Genomic DNA, 19,701 nt, shown 5'->3' with positions numbered 1-19,701 from the left:
GTCATGATCTCGCGGTCCGTGAGTTCGAGCGCCGCGTCGGGCTCTGTGCTGATGGCTCAGAGCCTGGAGCCTGTTTCGGATTCTGTGTCTCCCTCTCTCTGACCCTCCCTCGTTCATGCTCTGTCTCTCTCTGTCTCAAAAATAAATAAACATTAAAAAAATTTTTAAAAAATAAAAAAAAGAGAAGAAAAGTCTCAGATAAATAACAGCATTCCACCCTAAGAAACTAACAACAGAAGAGCAGCTAAACCCCAAGCAAATAAACAGAATGAAATAATAAAGATTAGAATGGATGCAAATTAAAAAGAGTATAGATAAATAATAGAGAAAATTCACAAAAAGAAATTTGATTCTTTGAAAAAATGAACAGAATGGACAAATCATTAGCTAGAATTACCAAGGATAAAAGGATACCTGAATTGTCAAACAAACAAACAAAAAATGATCAAGGGAAAAAAAATTAAGTATTGAATTACAGAAATTTAAAAAAAAGGATTATAAAAGGATAATATGAACAATTATATCCCACAAATTAGATTAAAACTTACAAAAGGGAAACAACAATTATATCCCACAAATTAGATTAAAACTTAGAAAAGGGAAACAAATTCTTATATAAAAAATATTGCATTAGTGTTACATTGCTGCCGTAACAGATTAACACAAGATACAGTGGCTTTAAATAACACAAATTTATTATCCACAATTTGAAGTCAGAAGAACAAAACGGATTTCCCCAGGCAAAAATCAAGGTGTTGGCAGAGCTATGTTGCTTCTGGAGGCTCTAGAGGAAAATACATCCCTTGTCTTTTCTAGCTTCTACAAACTGTTAATAATATTCTTTGGCTCAATTCCCTATTCTTCATCTTTAAAGCTAGCGGCATAACATCTTTCGATCTTTCTCTAACTATGATTTCTGTTTCCACCATCATGTCTCTTTATCTGCTTCTCTTGTTTCCTTTCCCTGATAAAGATCCTTGTCATTACCTTGGATATATACCACATGGATAATGTTAGGAAAATCTCCCCATCTCAACCTTCTCAACTTAATTATATCTGCAATTCGCTTTTACTAGATCCCACGGATTAGAACATGAACATTTTTAGGGTGCTTGACATAAAAAAATCAATTAATGTAATATACTATATGAACATAATAAAAGACAAAAAGTACCTAATCATGTAAATAGACACTGAAAATACATTTGATAAAACACAAAATCCTCTCACAATAAAAATATAAACAAACTAGTAATAGAAGGAAATTTCTTCAACTTGATGAAGAGAATCTATATCATATTTAATAGTGAGACTCAATATTTTCTTCCTAAGATAAGGAATAAACAGATACATATTTTCATAATTAAAAAAAATTAATGTTTTTATTTATTTTCAAAGAAGAGAGAGAGAGACACAGCATGAGCAGGGGAGGAGCAGAGAGAGGGAGACACAGAATCAGAAGCAGGCTTCAGGCTCTGAGCTGTCAGCACAGAGCCCAACGCGGGGCTCGAACTCACAAACTGTGAGATCATGACGTGAGCCGAAGTCGGATGCTTAACCAACTGAGCCACCCAGGTGCCCCAACTTTCATCATTTCTATTCAACATGGAGAATACATACTTTCATCATTTCTATTCAACACAAGGGTAATTAGTCAAGAAAACAAATTAAAGGTGTTAGTATTGGAAATAATGAAATAAAACTATTTTATTTGAAAGGACATCACCTTGTATGTAAAAAATTCTAAGGAATCTGCCCAAAATTATTATAACAAATTAACAAGTTCAGCAACATGGAAAAGTACAAGATCAATATATAAAAATCTCTATATATTTTTTTAAACATTTATTTATTACGTGAGGGAGGTGTAGAGAGAGAGAGGGAGAGAGAATCCCAAGCAGGCTCCATGCTGTCAGCACAGAACCCAGTATAGGGTTCAATCTCATGAACTGTGAGATAATGACCCAAACCAAAATCAAGTGTTGGATACTTAACCAAATGAGCCACCCAGGTGCCCCCAAAATCTATATATTTTGATACACTAGCAATGAACAATCCAAAAATAAAATTAAGGAAACAATTCCATTTATAATAATATAAAAAATAAGACTCAGAAGTAAGTTTTTAAAAAGAAGCAAAATTTATACACTAAAACTACAAAACATTATTGAAAGAAATTAAAAAATAGCTAATGGAAAGATAACTCATGTTCATGTATCATAAGACTTTAATATGATCACTCTCCAAATTGATGTACAGATTCAGTGCAATCACAGCCAAAATCTTTGCTCATTTTTTTCCTTGAATAAATTGACAATCTGATTCTAAAATAAATAATGAAGTGCAAGTGACTTAGAATAATGAAAATAATCTTGAAAAAAAAAAGAATGAATTAAACTTTCCAATTTCAAAAACGACTATAAAGTTATAGTAACCAAGGCAGTGTGGTACTGGTCTGATAGATATATAGATTAATGTAAGAGAATTGAGAACCAAGAAATAAACTCCTAATATATGGGCAATTTACTTTCAAGTTCAGATACCAAGACAATTCAATGGAGAAAATGAGTGTCGTCAACAAATGGTGCCAGGACAGCTGGATATCTACATGCAAAAAGAATGAATTTAGTTTCCACCTTGAATCACACAAAAATTTTAACCCCAAATGGATGATAGATCTACATTTAAGAATTGAAAATATAAAATTTTAGAGGAAAACATAGGAATAAACCTTCACGAACTTGGATTAGACAATGATTATGTAGATTAAATACCATAAACACAAGCAACACATGAAAAAAGTAGACTTCATTAGCATTAATAACTTTTGTGATTCAATAGACACCATCAAAAAAATGAAAGAAGTAACCCATGTAATAGAAGAAAACATTTGCAAACTACTTATTAGGTAAGGGACTAGTATCCAGAGGGCATTAAATAACTTCCAATTAAAAAATGGAAGAAGCATTTCAATAGATATTTCTCCCAAGAAGATGTGCGACTGGCCAATGAGCAAATGAAGAAATGCCCAATATCACTGGTCACTAGGGAAATGGAAATCTCGATCACACTCACTAGGATGGCTAGAATGAAAAAGACAGCAATAACAAATATTGACAAGAAAGTGGAAAATTGGAATCCTCAAACATTGCACACTTTTGAATGGTTTAATTTTATGGTATGAGAATCTTATCTTAAAGCTGTTAAAAAAAAATAGTCCAGAGATTTCCAATATACATTTCACTTGCCTTCCTTTTGTGTCAATAACAACAAGAAATACGTTTTTCACAGAACATAGAGCAAAGCTAAGAAACTAATCTTAGTACAATATTATCAACTAAAGTACAGAACTAAGTCGGATTTTGTACATTTTTCCACTAATCTTTTTCTGTCTCAGGGTATAAAGTAGGATCCCCCACTGAATTAAACACCTTGCAATTTGTGGCAGTTCTTCAGCCTTTCCTTATATTTCATTACTTAGACAGTTTTGCATAGTAACTAGCCAGTTATTTAGTAGATTATCCCAATTTGGATTTTTCTGATGTCTACTGATGACTACATCAGATGCAAATTGAGAAGGATACCATAGTGATTATCCATCTCAAGGGGTTATACACTAACAACATGATTTATCACTGATTATATAACTTTTTATTTATTTATTTATTTATTGACAAGTTAGCTAACATACAGTGTAGTCTTGGCTTCAGGAGTAGATTCCTGTGAATCATCACTTACCTACAACACTCAATGCTCATCCCAACAAGTGCCCTCCTCAATGTTCATCACCCACCTCCCCTACCCCATCAACCCTTAGTTTGTTTTCTGTATTTAAGAGTCTCTTATGGTTTGCTTTCCTCTCTGTAACTTCTTTTTCCTTCCCTTCCCCTATGGTCTCTGTTAAGTTTCTCAAATTCCATGTGTAAGTGAAATCATATGTTATTTGCCTTTCTCTGACTGACTTATTTCACTTGGCATAATTGCCTCCAGTTCTATCCATGTTGAGCCCAAATGTCCATCAACTGACGAATGATTATCTAACTTTTATATCTTGGCTAGTTGTGTCTGGGATGATCAGAATGTTCCAAAAGTAGATTGTGGTAATGGTTGCACAACTTTGTGAATATCCTAAAAAGCCATTGAATTATAACAGTAAGTGGATACATTTTGCTACATAAATTATAATTAATACAACTGTTAAAACAACACATTTATGCCCTGCTATATTAATAGAGGTATATTTCTCAAGTTAAGTGATAAGACTCCCAACTTACTTTATATTATCAAACACATCTAGTGTACTGCTAACAGTTCCCACCATCATAGTTAAAAAATGAGAGACCTATCAAATCTACAAATAAATTTTATCCTGAAGAGGGTAATTAGAACAGGAAGTGCTCAAGAAATTGCATTATATAAGGCAGACATTCCCAAACCCTTAGTTATGCTTATCTTACTATCCATTAATGTAGAAATTTTATTTATTTTATTTTTTATTTTTTTTAACGTTTATTTATTTTTTGAGACAGAGAGAGACAGAGCATGAACGGGGGAGGGGCAGAGAGAGAGAGAGAGAGAGAGAGACAGAATTGGAAGCAGGCTCCAGGCTCTGAGCCGTCAGCCTAGAGCCCGACGCGGGGCTCGAACTCACAGAGGGCAAGATCGTGACCTGAGCTGAAGTCAGACGCTTAACCGACTGAGCCACCCAGGTGCCCCGAGAAATTTTAAAACACAGGTTCTTTTAGCCCACTTGTAGAGATGCTTATTCAGATGTAAAATGAAGCCCAGATGATCACCAGTAATAAGACCAGTCTACCTTATTAAATCTTAGTCTCTAACAATGGCAACTTCTTCTATGGATCTATATATTTAGTGCCCTTTCCTTCAGGACTCTCCTCCAACTCATTTTCTGTGATCTAACACTGTTTTCTTAAGGATCCTGAACAGCTATTCAGTCCCTTCATACTTTTCTAGAAGCACGTGTGTTTCTATAACTCAGGTCTCTTATCTCCATACAAAGTAAATACCCGAGTGTACACTTACAGCTTTCTCCATAGAACAAATTTTCTTTAACTCTTATATTTCAGGGGCACTCCTAGGTGTGTTTAAAATATGGCAGCGCTTCCATTTTCAGCCAGGACAGCACAGATTATTTGAATCCATCTTTGAACCAAACCTGTGTTTTTCTCTTCTTTTAATTAGCTACAGGGGATTCCTGGGAGAAAACAGGTTTGAGTTAAAGGGTATCAGTGCAACAGACATATGTGACATAATCATTGATGCCATCTGTACGAATGATTTATTCACGCCATCTGAACCACCTGGACTTCAGCTGAGAATGTGCCACTCCTATAATGTGGTAGATTGCTTCCCCGCCTATGCAATGTTATGTTTTGTAGACTTGTTAACACCCAGTTAAGGACGGGGTGCTCCAGTCACATCAACACTTTTTCATGACCAGATCCTCAATGTCACCTAGGTAGGTGACATAGTATGCTAGGAGTGATTTTTCAAAATAGTTTGATGGAGAGAGCATGGCCTTGATTTATAATGTTGAGGATTTGTTCAGAAATCTCTCCTGCTCAGGGCTATACTTCAATCTGGCTATTTCTGAGACACTCAATAAATAAGTCTGAGAAGTATTACAGTTGGGTAAATGCTGCTTCCAAAATTCTGAGGGGCCCAAACATCACTGTGAATCTTACTGATAGTGGGTGTTAGGTATAGTAACTTGCCTTTTATTTCACAGGGGATAACCTCTCATGCCCCAGATTATTAGGCTTCTAAAACTTTACCAATGTGGCAAGGGTATCCTCAATCATATGCCACAAATGACAGAGCAGCCTATACTGAAGTTTGTACATTTTCAATGTACTTTTTTTTTCTCGGCTTCACCTAAAATGGCAGTCCTCTGAGTTACACACTGTGGTCGATGTCCACATCCTAATCCCTAGATCCTGTGGTTATGTTACTTTACAAACCAAAATGAAGCTTGCAGATCCTTCAAGTTAAGGATCCTGAGATGAGAAGATTATTCTGGATTATTTAAGATCATGGAGTCTTTATAAGAAGGAGGCAGGAAGATCAAAGTCAGTAGTGGAAGTTGTGACAGGGAGTCAAGATGTTAGAATGATGCTAGGAATAGGGTCAGGAGCCAAGGAATGCAAGTGATCTTGGAAAGCTGAGAAATGTAAGAAAACAGATTTTCTTCCCAGTAGGTTCAGAAGAAACCAGCCCTGCTAACACCTTGACTTTAACCCAACAACAATGATTTGGGGCTGTAAGATAAGTCTTTAAGCCACTCATTTTGTGGTGATTGTTACAGTGGCAATAGTAACATACCCATTTAACGCTTGGAGCTGTATTTCTAAGTATAATGGAAACTGGCATTCCAAACCCTAAGAGACCTACCTGAAGCTACCCTTCTTTTCTGGTGTAGAAAACATGTTCATTCTTTACCTTGGAGGGAGTATCTCAGAATGTCCAGATCTTTGGGCACCAAAAATTTTATCTAAAATACAATACCACTAAACTTTCTGGTATATACTCCAGATTATTCAGAGTACTTGCCATTTTCTGTCATCAATACAATAGACCAGTATATTCTTCTTGGTAAATGTCAAGACACTTAAGTTTCCTTTGAACTCTATTGTGACAGAAAGCAGGGGATATAACTTAATCCTTGGCAAAAGGTAAATAAATATATATGTGTATACTATTCATCCACAGCGAATATGCTTTTGATCCTCTTTACTGAAGGAGATTAAAAAGAAGAGATCCAGAGAAAGATCCACACATTAGACCTAGAAGATATGTAATCTATTAAAATAAAGTTAACACCTCCTATATCACAACTGTGACTGGAGCTGCTCCTTGATACGCTTTAGTTATTCAACAGTATATACCATGGTTTACCCTTCCTTTGCAGTAGTAAGAAGAGTTAATTTAAAGGGAGTATGGAATCCCATCACTCTTGTATCTGTTGTCTCTGAGGTTGTTACAAATACCTAGCATGCATTTGGGATATATCACTGGTTTTGATTTACTATATTGGCCACGTAATGAGTACAGATTAAGCACTTACACTTAGCTTCTCCTCCCCCAATGGCTCTTTACTCTTCAGATCAAGGATTCATGGGAGGCTCTACCAGGTGCTAAGAATATCCATGCCAAATAGGCATTCCTAAAGAAGGACAATAACCCCTATAAGACAAAATTGGTTTAAGATTTATTTTATTATCTGGTATCCAATCACCTCTGTACTCACGGAGGACTATAATGTTTTGTTTTTGCTCTTGTTTTGCATTTTTTAAATTCCCTGACATCGGTTCAAACTTGATATACCTATATTTATTCTGGATATTCCTCTTTCTCTCAGTGTATACTAATGGAAAATATGATACATGTATTGTATACACTTGCATTGGTATTTCAGAATCCTTCCTCTTGGAGATTAACCTATCCTTTAAATTATTCCCTCCAGAAGCCTGGCTCAGATTTGGAAATATTATGGGGTAATAAGGTTTATTCATTACAGTGTCCAATAACAAGTTCTGCTTATCACAAGTAAGCGATTTATCCAAGGTTACTCAACTATTAAGGAGCAGGGTCAATATTTGCCCTCTAGCAGTCTAGATTTAGAGCTTCTGACCCAAAGCACTATCCCATACTTCTTTTCCAATGAAGGGGGAGAGGTGCAAATAAAAACAGAAAAAAATGTAGCATATTCACTAAGGTATTGGGAAATTATGGTACTGTAATTATATAGCCATGAAAAACAATAACAAGTTCTAAATTCACTGATCTGTGAAGATGTTCAAACAATTCAGTGAAGCCAATCAGGGCAAAAAATTTAGGATATTGTAAGTCCATATTTATAAATATCCATAATTATATGTTAATTATATATAATTATAGTCACACAATTTAATGTGAAAATGTATGGAACCTACTATAATTGGTGATAAAAACTGCAAGATATTTTTTAAGAAGTTTGTCTGTAAAAGAAAAAAAGAGCATGAGACATCCTTCAGGTCAATAGAATACGGCTGTAGGATAGGAAAAGTTAACATGATTTCAAAGAGGAGAGAATGAGTCAGGATAGAAGAAACTATCAAAGATTCAAGAACCATGATAAAAGTAACAAAAAAAAATATTACATGTGAGGGATTTTTCCTCAATATTATACATATAATAATTTATTTCATCCTCATAACAATCTCATATTAAAATATTCTTGTCTTTATTTGCTACTTAGAAACTTGAGGCTCGAGGTGCCTGAGTAGCTCAGTTGGTTAAGCATCTGATCTTGATTTCAGCTCAGGTAATGATCTCACAGTTTGTGAGATTGAGCCATGCATTTGATTCTGTACTGACAGCCTTTTGGGATTCTCTCTCTCCCTCTCTCTCTCTGCCCTTCCCTTGCTCTCTCTTTCTCTCTCTCTCTCTCAAAATAAATAAATAAACTAAAAAAAACCAACTTGGGACTCAAAGGAAATAAATAACTTATTCAGGCACTTTATTTCATGAGCTCATGTTTTACTCTATACTACAGCATGCTGCTTTCTTATGCTGATATACTTCAACAATGCCAATTCCTTACCCTCAAAATCCACATCTACCGTCCATATCTGAAACTCAATACTTCATCAAATTTATTAAAGGCTCCTTTCAGTATTTTGATTTTTTTGAAAGGCTATCAGTGAAATTATTTTGAATACACAGTTAACTTGGTCCATCAGATAATGTACCAAAGGACATTAATAATTAAAAATATCTTTACATAAATATTAGCTACAAATTGGTATTTGTAAATGACTTAAAACAATTTTAAATGAAATGTTTTAGATGGGTGATTTATATGTGAACCATTATTAGAAAGATCAAACACAGAGTATCACAGGAAGGAGTTCTAAAATTACACACTTTGGAAATCAATGTTGGATCTCGCTTTGCTTCCTAGACTTAGGAACAGCAGTTTCTGTCTTTAGATTGCTGTAATTAGCACTACCCTCAGATGCTCATTTACACCTTTGGCAGTCAAAGATGGGAAACTTGACTCACTAATGGTGTGTTGTAATCACACCAGCTTGGAGCTTTTTCTTTCCTCTGATTTTTGTTGATAATATTCACAGCAATCTTTTAAAAAAAAATCAAAGTACATTTCTCTGAGTTAAACGTTTAACTCAGAGAAACTCAGGAGTACACGGATAATTTTAATTGATTACCTTTTGTTTCTTTACTTTGTTGCTAGTCTCAGACAAGTACTAAGAAAAAAAATAAAACAAAGCAAAAGAATGTATGATTGAAGAACAGTCTCTATATATGTATATAAACTAAGAATTTCACACAAATACAGATTATTAAATAAAAAGTGTTAAGACATAGCAAAAATCAAAGAAATCTCACTATACTATGCTGAATTAGAATTTAGAATTATGTTTGTTAATATTGTACCTTATACAAGAGAATTTAGTTATCTAACTCCACTTCCAACAATGACCAGCTTCACTGGTATTTGTAAACTGGAAAGTTGGGGGTAAATGGAATTTAATGCATAGTGAAATCTGAAATAAGAAGGACTGTTCACTGAGAAAATATGTTTGTCATTAAATTCCTCTTTCATTCTTAATACCATGATGATAACTACTTTTTAAAGTTTTCAAAGGTTAATTCCTGTTGTTCTTATATAATTGTGAAAGTGTTATTCAAATGGTTATATTCATCTGATTCATGCCAAAATAATGCTATCTGTTAATGAGCATGGTCATTAATCTTGTATTGGAATGCATTGTGTGTTCTCAAGGTGGCTCTGACAGGAATACATGATTGTGGATGCTGATTCTCAAAAACACAATACTTATTATTTAGAAATAGTAGATGATCAAGAGAATATAGATTAGAATACTAGAAGAAAGAACCGTAGTGATGTCTTTAATAGATAACACACTGCAGACCTATTTGCCAAGTGCAGGGAATAGATGAAGTCTTTCTGCAATAAATCATAAAGGCTATCAAACCTGAAATAGGAGCAAAGTTTAATAATGATTTCCACTATCTGTACACCTTCACTGCAACTCATTCACAAAAAAAAAAAAAAAAAATAGTTCAACTGGTAAGCTCTTTACTTTCTTTTTGATAACTGAGTCTCCTGGTGGGGACAAAAAGAAACTAGAACACTGCTGTTCAGTTTCTAATTCTAGCCATTTTTCTATTTTTTCCAATTGAAGAAATTATTAACTTATATGGTGTTCCTTTTTATCCCTTCAAGGTTAAATTTCCTTTGGCTTTAAGACTGGTGTTGCTGTTATCACTTAGTCTGAATAAAATCAGACATCAGAATAGATATTTTATTTGTAGAGAGACAGAAAAGGGCTGAAGGAGAGAGTCCTAATGTTCTTAAAAATGAACAGGCTATGTCAAGTCACCCTAGAGTGATTTATATTTTGGGAGGGTAAAGCTGGAGAATAATAAGATATGTGAATTTTGGACTTTGCAAAATAGTTTAAAAATATTACAGAAGTGATAGGAATAAGACCAAAGCAGGGGACTGAAGCCCGTAAAGAGGAACTACAAGCTCTTAGAGTTTTGCCTTTATGAAGAGAAGATAATAAAAGAAAACATGGTAGCCATAAAAGTGATTTTTCATTGACAAGATATGTGCAAATTATATGAAAGTATGGAGGGCACGTTACCAAGAATGAATGAATAATTGACATCAATCTCTAAGAAAAATATAAGGAAATATAAATCTCAGAATGATCTGTTGTTTTTGGTTCTGGTATTATTCTTAGCATTTATTACTGCTTTTTTGTTTATTAGGTTCTTTTTAATTTAATTTTTTTATTTAAATTCAAGTTGATTACCATACAGTGTAGTCTTGGTTTCAGGAGTAGAACCCAGTGATTCATGTCTTACATATGACACCCAGTGCTCGTCCCAAAAAGTGCCTTCCCTAATGGCCATCACCCATTTAACCCATCCCCCAACCACCTCCCTTCCAACAAACCTCAGTTTGTTCTCTGTATTTAATAGTCTTTTCTGGTTTTCTTCCCTCTCTGTTTTTATCTTATTTTTCCCTCCCTTCTCTTATGTTCATCTGTTGTGTTTCTCAAATTCCACATATGAGTGAAATCATATGATATATGTCTTTCTCTCACTTATTTATTTCACTTAGCATAATACCCTCTAGTTCCATCCACATTGTTGCAAATGGTAAGATTTCATTCTTTTCCATCACCAAGTAGTATTCCATTGTATATATATACCACATCTTCTTTATCCATTCGTCAGTCAATGGACATCTTTCCATAATTTGGCTGTTGTTGATAGTGCTGCTATAAACATTGGGATGCATGTTCCTCTTCAAATCAGCATTTTTGTATCTTTTGGTTTTGTTTTTTAAGTTTTATATTCAGCGTAAAGCACAAAAGGGCCTATCATTCTAGGCTGATCATTTAACTCTGAATGAATGGAAAATAAACCTAACTACAGAGATAAAAGTTCTATAGTCTGAAAACTATAGAACACTTGTGAAAGAAATTGAAGAGGACACAAGAAAATGGAAAAGTGTTCCATTCCCATGGTCTGGAAGAAGTTCTGTCTTTTCTTTCAAGGGGACAGCAATTCAGACTTAAAAAAAAATTGGAAAAAAACAAAACTTTGGTAAAGTGAATTCCCATCCCCAGTCCCATTCTCATCAAGTTGATGAAGACAATTTATTTTTTGTCTGACATATGTGCAAATCTCTTTGTCTAGACCTGTTCTGGCCGTGTTCTACATGTGGCTACACAAATTTAAATTTTAATTAGAAATAAATAAAATTTAGAAATAAGTCCTTTGAAATGCTACCCAGATTTCAATGCTCAACAACCACCTATGACTACTACTTACCATGTTGGATGGCAGATATAGAACATTTCTATCATCATAGAGAAGTCTATAAGCTGGTCTAAATGAACTAAGATCAGGTTACTAAGGTGTAAAATTTTGGGAATTTATATTCTTTCTATTTATGAGTATTAGAGTAATGCATATTCTATTATTCCATTTCCAGAATTTTTCATTTTTTCAAGCTTAGTCAAGAATGAAAATTATTTTTACTAATTTATTTTGTAAGTCAAGCCACTAATCTTAGATAAAATTCTAGAATGTATAATTACAAGGGCAGTTTTCATGTACCTGAATGAGAATAAGTGTTCTTAATCCATGGTGATTTAGATTTCTAAATCAGTAGATGAGGAAAATACATTTAAAATAATGTATTAAGACTTGAATAAAACATTAAATTATACTTGTGGGTAAGATTTAGAAAAATGGAATGGGATCTAGAAGAATTGGTGAGTTAGTTTCTGGTTTAACAATTCTACTCAAAGTAATGTTTATTGAACTCTTACAGGTTCCAAAATTTGTTCCTGAATATGGACTATTATTCCAACTTTGAAATGAGGAAACGCACACATAGGCAGTTAAAGCAATGTGTCCAAGGTCATACATCTAGTAAGTAATGAGAGTAGTTTTCTAATTTATGTGATAGAACATAATGCTTTTGTGGATAATAATTAGCTATCATTACATGTCAGCATAGTTATTTAAACAAAATGAAGAATCTTATCATTTCATAACATGAAGCTCAAAGACCAAGTCTGTTATATGACAACAGAATTAAGATTCCTAAATATATAGACAGGGAAAAGCAATGGGTTAAATAAATGTAACAAGGAGAAATGAATAAAGAAAATTTAATGTGTTGTTACTAAGTTTTAGTCATAGTCTTTTTAAAATGAAGTAAATCTGTAAACTTTTTAGTGCATATTAAATTAAAATTAATCAAACATGAATTTAGTGCTTAAGTAATCTAAAAATATATATTTATGGTTAGTCTTCGGATTAAGAGGTTTCATATATTTCACTAACCTCCAAACTGATTAATTTTGTTAATGTAAGAAGAAGGACCATTACCATGGTGTGGCCATATAAAATATGAGTAATTTTACCAGGACACATACTACAGAGTATACGTCATTAATTTTTGGAGTGTAACAAAGCTCAAATGTCAAATATAGGTTGGTTTGAAAACTAGGAGATTTGAAATAGAAACATTAGAGAAATAAATATGATATCTTTGGTGGAAATTTGAAAGATGATCTATGAAAGAAAAAGTGAGTTTATTCAATATGAACACAAGGTGTAGAAAAATTAGTAAGTGAACATTTTAATAAGGACAGAATTTATCTTAACAGAGACAAATGTTTTTATCATGCAGTCCAATGAAGATATAGGAAGATTTAAAAGGTTGTGACTTTCCTATCCCCATGATGCATTATGCATAAACATATAACCTATTCACACATAATCAAAAAATTTTGTTGAGAGACAATCTGTATGTGAAGTGCAGTTCACCAGTTTCCTTTAAAAATTGTGTTTTTAGGGACAACTAGGTGGCTCAGTCAGTTAAGCATCCTACTTCTGCTCAGGTCATGAACTCATAGTTCGTGAGTTCAAGCCCCACGTGAGGCTCTGTGCTGACAACTCAGAGCCTGGAGCCTGCTTTGGAATCTGTGTCTCCCTCTCTCTCTACCTCTTGCCCAATCACACTTTGTGTCTCTCTCTCTCTCAAAAATAAACATTTAAATTTTTTTTTAAGAAACCTGTGCTTTTATTTTGGTGGGGGGATGATTTTTAGAATGAGCATGTTTACTCGTTAATATTAAAGAAGGGACTGATTAGATCAAGCACAAAGATGGATAAACTATCTAAAGTTTCTTTAGATTTTAATAAAAATAATTTTACATACATGGTTAAATTACAGTACCATGAATCACCAGTTTTTGCAACTGAAATATTTATCAGTTTATCTACATTGTATCAATTTATTACAGATAATCATTACTAAAAACCTTTTGTTTATCTCAAAGATCTCCAAGATTTACAAAATTATACATAATTTAGAAATAGTCCAAGATTTATTATTGTTTTATTGAATTTGTTTCTTTTTAGAGAGATTGGGAGCCAGTGTGTGTGCACGTGATTTGGGGAGGGAAAGAGGGAGAGAGGGAGAAGGAGAGAAAGAATCTTAGCAGGCTCCATGCCCAACATGCAGCAGGGCATAGGATTCAGTTTCACGACTGTGACATCACTACCTAGGCTGAAATCAAGAGTTGGACACTTAAACAACTGAGCCACCTAGACGCCCTCATTGCCTCATCTGACATTGATTATTCCCAGTGGTGTATAAGTAAAGATTTTAGAAAATATATAATAATTTAAAATATTCAAAGAAATAAAATATTCTTTATTTCTTTAGAAGCATATGATTGGTAATATTGAAAGTGCCCAAAAGTAGAGCAAGATATTTTGAAATGAGGTCAAACACATTTTCACTTGGTGACAAAAAAAAACCCAAACAATTCCTTGCAGATAACTTGAGCCTGAAAAAGACACTAAAACATACTCTAGGGGTGCCTGGGTGGCTCAGTAGTTTGAGCGTCTGGCTCTTGATTTTGGCTCAGGTCATGATCTCAGGGTCATGGGACCCCACTCTGTGCTGAGCGTGGAGCCTTTTTAAGATGGGAGTTGGGGGAGTGGGGAAAGTGAGTGATGGGCATTGAGGAGGGCACTTGTTGGGATGAGCACTGGGTGTTGTATGGAAACTAATTTGACAATAAATTACATTAAAAATTTCTTCTTTCTTCTTCTGTCTCTCTATCTAAAAGAAAAAAAATGTGCTTGTCCTCTCTATATTAAATAAATAAATAAGAAATAAAATGTACTCTAAATACATCCTTATGTCCTATATGAGATAATAGAATCAATTATCTTCCAAAGTACTTTCTTATGAGTGCAGAGAACCAAAACATAGTGCCCCACTACTTTTCTCTTACAATGATGACTTCCTCAAGTCAGTTCATCAGTTCTGCCCCAGTTTCAACTAATCCACTTTCTCCAATTGTCTTTGTATCCTCAAGGTATCTAATGATTAGGTGTAGCCAAGTGGAGAAAGTGTATTAAAACAAGTCATGCTTGCCAGTTAATGTTATTCAGGAAACTTCTGTCACTCACAAATAAAATGTACAGTATTGATTATAACTGTCTTAATATTTTTCTTTTTTTTTTGGTGTATGTGAGTGAGCCTCTAGACAACTATTTAATCAAAATTTTAAAACTTTCTTTTTATAGAAAGTTTGTTTGATAAGAAGTGGGTTTTATCATCTAATATTACTGTCAATAAAACACAAAACATCTTTAGATTTCCACCATAAAGTAGTTACACTGCCTTTATTTTTTGCTAATAAAGTAAATTACATTCAACAAATCATATTCTGGTAAATTAACATTTTCCTAATTACTTAATATCTGAACATATCAAGAGAGACATATTTTTCTTTGTTTACTTCTCAATAAAGCTTGATAAATGGTTCTACAAAATAAAGAAAGATGTTTTATATTTCCTATGTTTATTTGGTCCTTTTAATTTTTTCCTTGGACAATAATATTCATATTATTTTAAAACTGGCATATTATTAAGATAAAAATGAAGTCTATCTTTTTGTTACAACATCTAGTCTATTTTTTAAATTTATTTTGAGAGAGAGAATGACTGAGTGGGGTAGGGACAGAGAAAGAGAGAGGGATAGAGAGAAACTCAAGCAGGCTCTGTGCTGTGAGCCCAGAGCACAACTAGGGCCACAAACCCACAAACCATGAGATCACAACCGGAGCTGAAACCAAGAGCTGGTTGCTTAACCCGCTGAGCCACCCAGGTGCCCCATTTACTCTATTTTTTTTTTTTTTTTTACGTTTTATTTATTTATTTATTTTGAGAGAGAGAAGGAGGGATAGTGTGTGTGCAAGCACATGTGGGGCGGGGGGGGGGACAGTGAGAATGGGAGAGAGAGAGAATCCCAAGCAGGCTCCATGCTGTCAGCATGGAGCTGGAACAAGGGCTTGATCCTACAACCATGAGATCGTAACCTGAGCCGAAATCAAGAATCTGATGCTCAGCTGACTGAGCCACCCAGGTGTCCCTACTCTATTTTTATTTTCATCTCTTCTTTATGCTCAGGCTTATTTAATTTCACTTTTATATTCTTTCCTTAAAATGATTAGTAAATATAACATTAAATAAATAATTATAATTCAAACTACAAGTGAAAAATAAAGACAAAGGCAAATAATGGTATGTTTTCAAAGTGCAAATGAAGTAGTCCTTTTAGAAATGAAAAATAAAAGGAGAGCTAGAATAATATTGTCCTTCCACTTTTCCTTTTAGCCTTTTAAAGTAAATCTCAAATATCACTTCCTCCATGAAGTTCTCCCATATCATCCAATTTTCATTTTCAGCAGGAAAGTGACATGTTCATGGATTTAATATTTTTCCTGTGTTTAGGTAAGTGAGAGAGCTGAGCCTTAACTGTGCTATTCTATGAACTGAAGGCTCAATGTTCTGTAGTCAGTAAGTGGTAAAGTGAGCATTGCTTTTAAAGTATACGCTTTTTCTAGGTCTAGTATGTTTTATGTTAAGAATCATGTTTACACAATTTTATCCTTCTATATGTCTGGTTCATCTGTAAATGATCCCGCTAGTACTAAATGTGAGCATGTGATTCAGACTTAGGCTCTAAGGAAAATCCAGTTCTCTATTACACTGATTGAATCGTATATGGGTATATGCTTTTACCAGGGCTAGTCAGACTTTCCCCTGATATCTCTACTGGTGGTAAAGGGGGAAAAATGCCTATTCTTTCTCTGTATTCATCAATTTTAAGGGGTGGAGCTCCGGGTAATAAGAAGAGGGGAAATCATAGGTACAAAGTCTAATAAGAATGAAACAGAGCAGAAGTGAGCAGAACTAAGCCATAAATAAAGATAGAAGAGAAAAGCAAGTGAAACATTTCTGTGCCCCAAATCTAAGATACGAGCCATGTTGAAATCTCCAATTATAGTAACTGATTCTTTCTTCTTTCTTTTTTTTAAGTTGGTTTCTGGCAGCCATCCAAAGAATGATAAAGCATACTATTAGTTGACAGGTTCAAATTACTGAATGTTGAACAGAGTACCATGCACGTATTATCAATTCTAGAGGAGAAGTCCACGCACTTTTGTCCATCGCATCTTCATATTAAAGTCACCAAGAAAACCGATGCAGCCGAGCACAGAATGGAACAACGCTTTACCTACATAGACAAGAAAGAGCAGAATCTGCTCTAGTAGTGAGCATCATCCTCCATGGTCAGCGGGTAACCCCAGCAAAGACACAGGGCAATTGTCCTAAGCACCCACCGCCATCTTGTGACCTGTGGGGTTGGCCAGGTGCCAGGATGCTCACACTTAACAGAACAAGAGTAGTAATTGAGCACAAACGGAGAGAGACACTTCCATACAAAGTGATAAGCATACAGGCTATGCGAGTTATCTCTTGGTAAGAAAAGTGATCCAGGCCCAAGTTTTATTCTTATGCAGTAGAATGTATGTGTGGTAGATATCTAACGATTCTGTGCATGAGACTGCCTTTCCCAACTCTGAATAATATAATTTTAATAATAGTATGTTTACTAAATCATATTTTAAAAAACAACATGTCTGGGGCTTTAATTTTCTTTTAACATTTTTGTCATAAATTATCCTTTCCCAAACCACAATATTAAACCCATCATAAAAGTGTGTGATACGGCATTCTATATGGCTTTAACAAAACCTTTACTAAAGAACATAGATGGTAGACCATATTTCTGAAAAATAATCATTACATAACAACAAGCTTCAATAATCTTAAAGAAATACTGCACTCATACTTTCAAAGTCATACTGCTATATGAATACATAGATGCATGTCTATCTTTGCAATAAACTGCAAATTCTTTGAGGGTCATGGCTGAAAATTGTTTATCATTATATCTCAAATAATTAGCATAGTACTTATATAAGGTGTGTAATTTTGCTAAGTAAGAATAACAGAAAGATGGCATTCTGTCTAGGGTGCTCTTTACTGAGTCTTGCCATCACTGCATATGAGATCCTTAATTATTTTTAGGTTTGGTAAAAATTTTATGAGTTTTAGTAGTTTTAAGCATTATAAAGAACATCATGCTGTGGTCATCTGACAACTTGCTATCACTTGGTACCACATTATTACATTGTAACTGTAGTTCGTTCTTTTCAACTGGTGCAATATATTTCATAATACCCCAAAATTTCTTTATTTGTTTCTCTGTTGGTAGTCATTGTTTTATGCTCTTGCTATTACAAACATTGCTATTATGAATATTTTTATAATTTTCTTGTGGTGCAGAAATCTTTGGTATATGCCTGGTTGAATCATAGAATTTGGGAATGTTCAATTTTAAGAGATAATAATGCCAAGTAGGTTTCCAAAGAGATTAACCAACTGACAGCAGCATTATATAAGAAATCTACTGATCCGTGACACTCTTAATATTAATAATCCAGTGAGATTCACTTACTCAGGAAACTATAGGAAACTACCTGAAGGAAGTTCTTATAGCAAAATATTTAGGTGACTACGAAAAAAATGATTTATTAAAAGTATCACAGTTTTAAGCGAAACGCATAATATATATACTTTAATAAATGAATAGATAAATAACTTTGCCTGCCTTCAATGACATTATCTTAGAATATATCCCAAATCAGACATGATCCTTTTCTTCTCCTTAAATTGACTGTGATTCCTTAATTTAAATAATGACACAGAAATTTCTATACACCAAAAAATGTGGATCAAAGTTTGTTGTTGTTTTTCCTCTGCTATCCTCCATTATACCTTACAGAAGGCAGCCTTAGTAAACATTCAAATATTGTACAGTTTTTCCACGCCATTCTAGGGAGATTCTAGTTTTTAGAGAATAGTTCAGGAATGATGCTCTGTTGATTGATGGATTGAAACAAAAGGCTTTCCCCTGAACCTACAGCTATGCTCCCTAGGTATAAGTGATTGCTTTGAAGAGAACTGTTCTCTCTCATCTGCTGCCTCTCTTGAGGCGGAAAAGATGTCTTTGGTAATATATACTCATAACTATGTCACTTTGAGGCAGTTTGACTGGATAGGCTACCTTCAAAAGATAGATTAACCAGCAAAGAAGAGTAATTCTATACAGAACTATCTTTCCCAAAACAATTACACAAATATTACATGTTTAATTTTTGTAGTATCTACAAAGTGTTATTTGAAAAAAAAAAGGATACAGCAAATCTTACTGTAGTTAATAATAAAGATCACAACTTGCTAATTCTATTTATTTCCATAGGAAAGAAAATATAAATGAGGCATTGTGTCATAAGTATAAGGAAAGCACCAGGCTCATAAGTCAAAATTGAACAAATATTTTTCTAGGATCTAGATATACAATAATTTTACTCTACTCTGTATTTATTTGCTTCTAGGTTCAAATACTTTTCTTTGTCAAAGCTGGATTTTATTTTTTGTGTTTATTTTTGTTTTTATCACATGGTAATAGTTTCTAATTATTAACTACAAAGTGTCTTTGTCTTTGAGTTGAAAATTCAAGTAGAATCTTTATCACTTTAATTATCCAGGAAAATCTTCCCCAAATTTCTGGTTAACAACTTGATTTCTTAAACTGGCAATGAATTTTGACTTTAATATGAACATTCTTTATCTGATATATACTTGTTGCTATGTTATCTTTCTCCATGGTATTTTAATGATTGAATAGAATAATA

At 33.8% G+C, this 19,701-nt stretch overlaps 1 protein-coding gene across 4 annotated transcripts in view; it reads left to right on the top strand.

Annotated features, from left to right (window-relative positions):
* LOC132692483 (uncharacterized) overlaps positions 1-19,701 on the top strand; it is a 176,441-nt gene that overhangs the window by 122,237 nt on the left and 34,503 nt on the right. For 3 of the 4 annotated variants that reach the window (XR_014137528.1, XR_013554917.2, XR_009616376.3), the window contains one exon: positions 12,398-12,498. The gene's annotated coding sequence lies outside the window, so the exon portion shown is untranslated. Of the gene's footprint in view, positions 1-12,397; positions 12,499-16,975; positions 17,787-19,701 lie in introns of those variants that run through there. The other variant, XR_013554919.2, reaches the window with a different exon arrangement.

The sequence above is a fragment of the Panthera onca genome, chromosome B1 (assembly GCF_046562875.1).
Source record: "Panthera onca isolate mPanOnc1 chromosome B1, mPanOnc1 haplotype 2, whole genome shotgun sequence".
NCBI lineage: Eukaryota > Metazoa > Chordata > Mammalia > Carnivora > Felidae > Panthera > Panthera onca.
The sequence above is the reverse complement of the archived record's forward strand: the minus strand, read 5'-3'. Positions and strand labels throughout refer to the sequence as shown.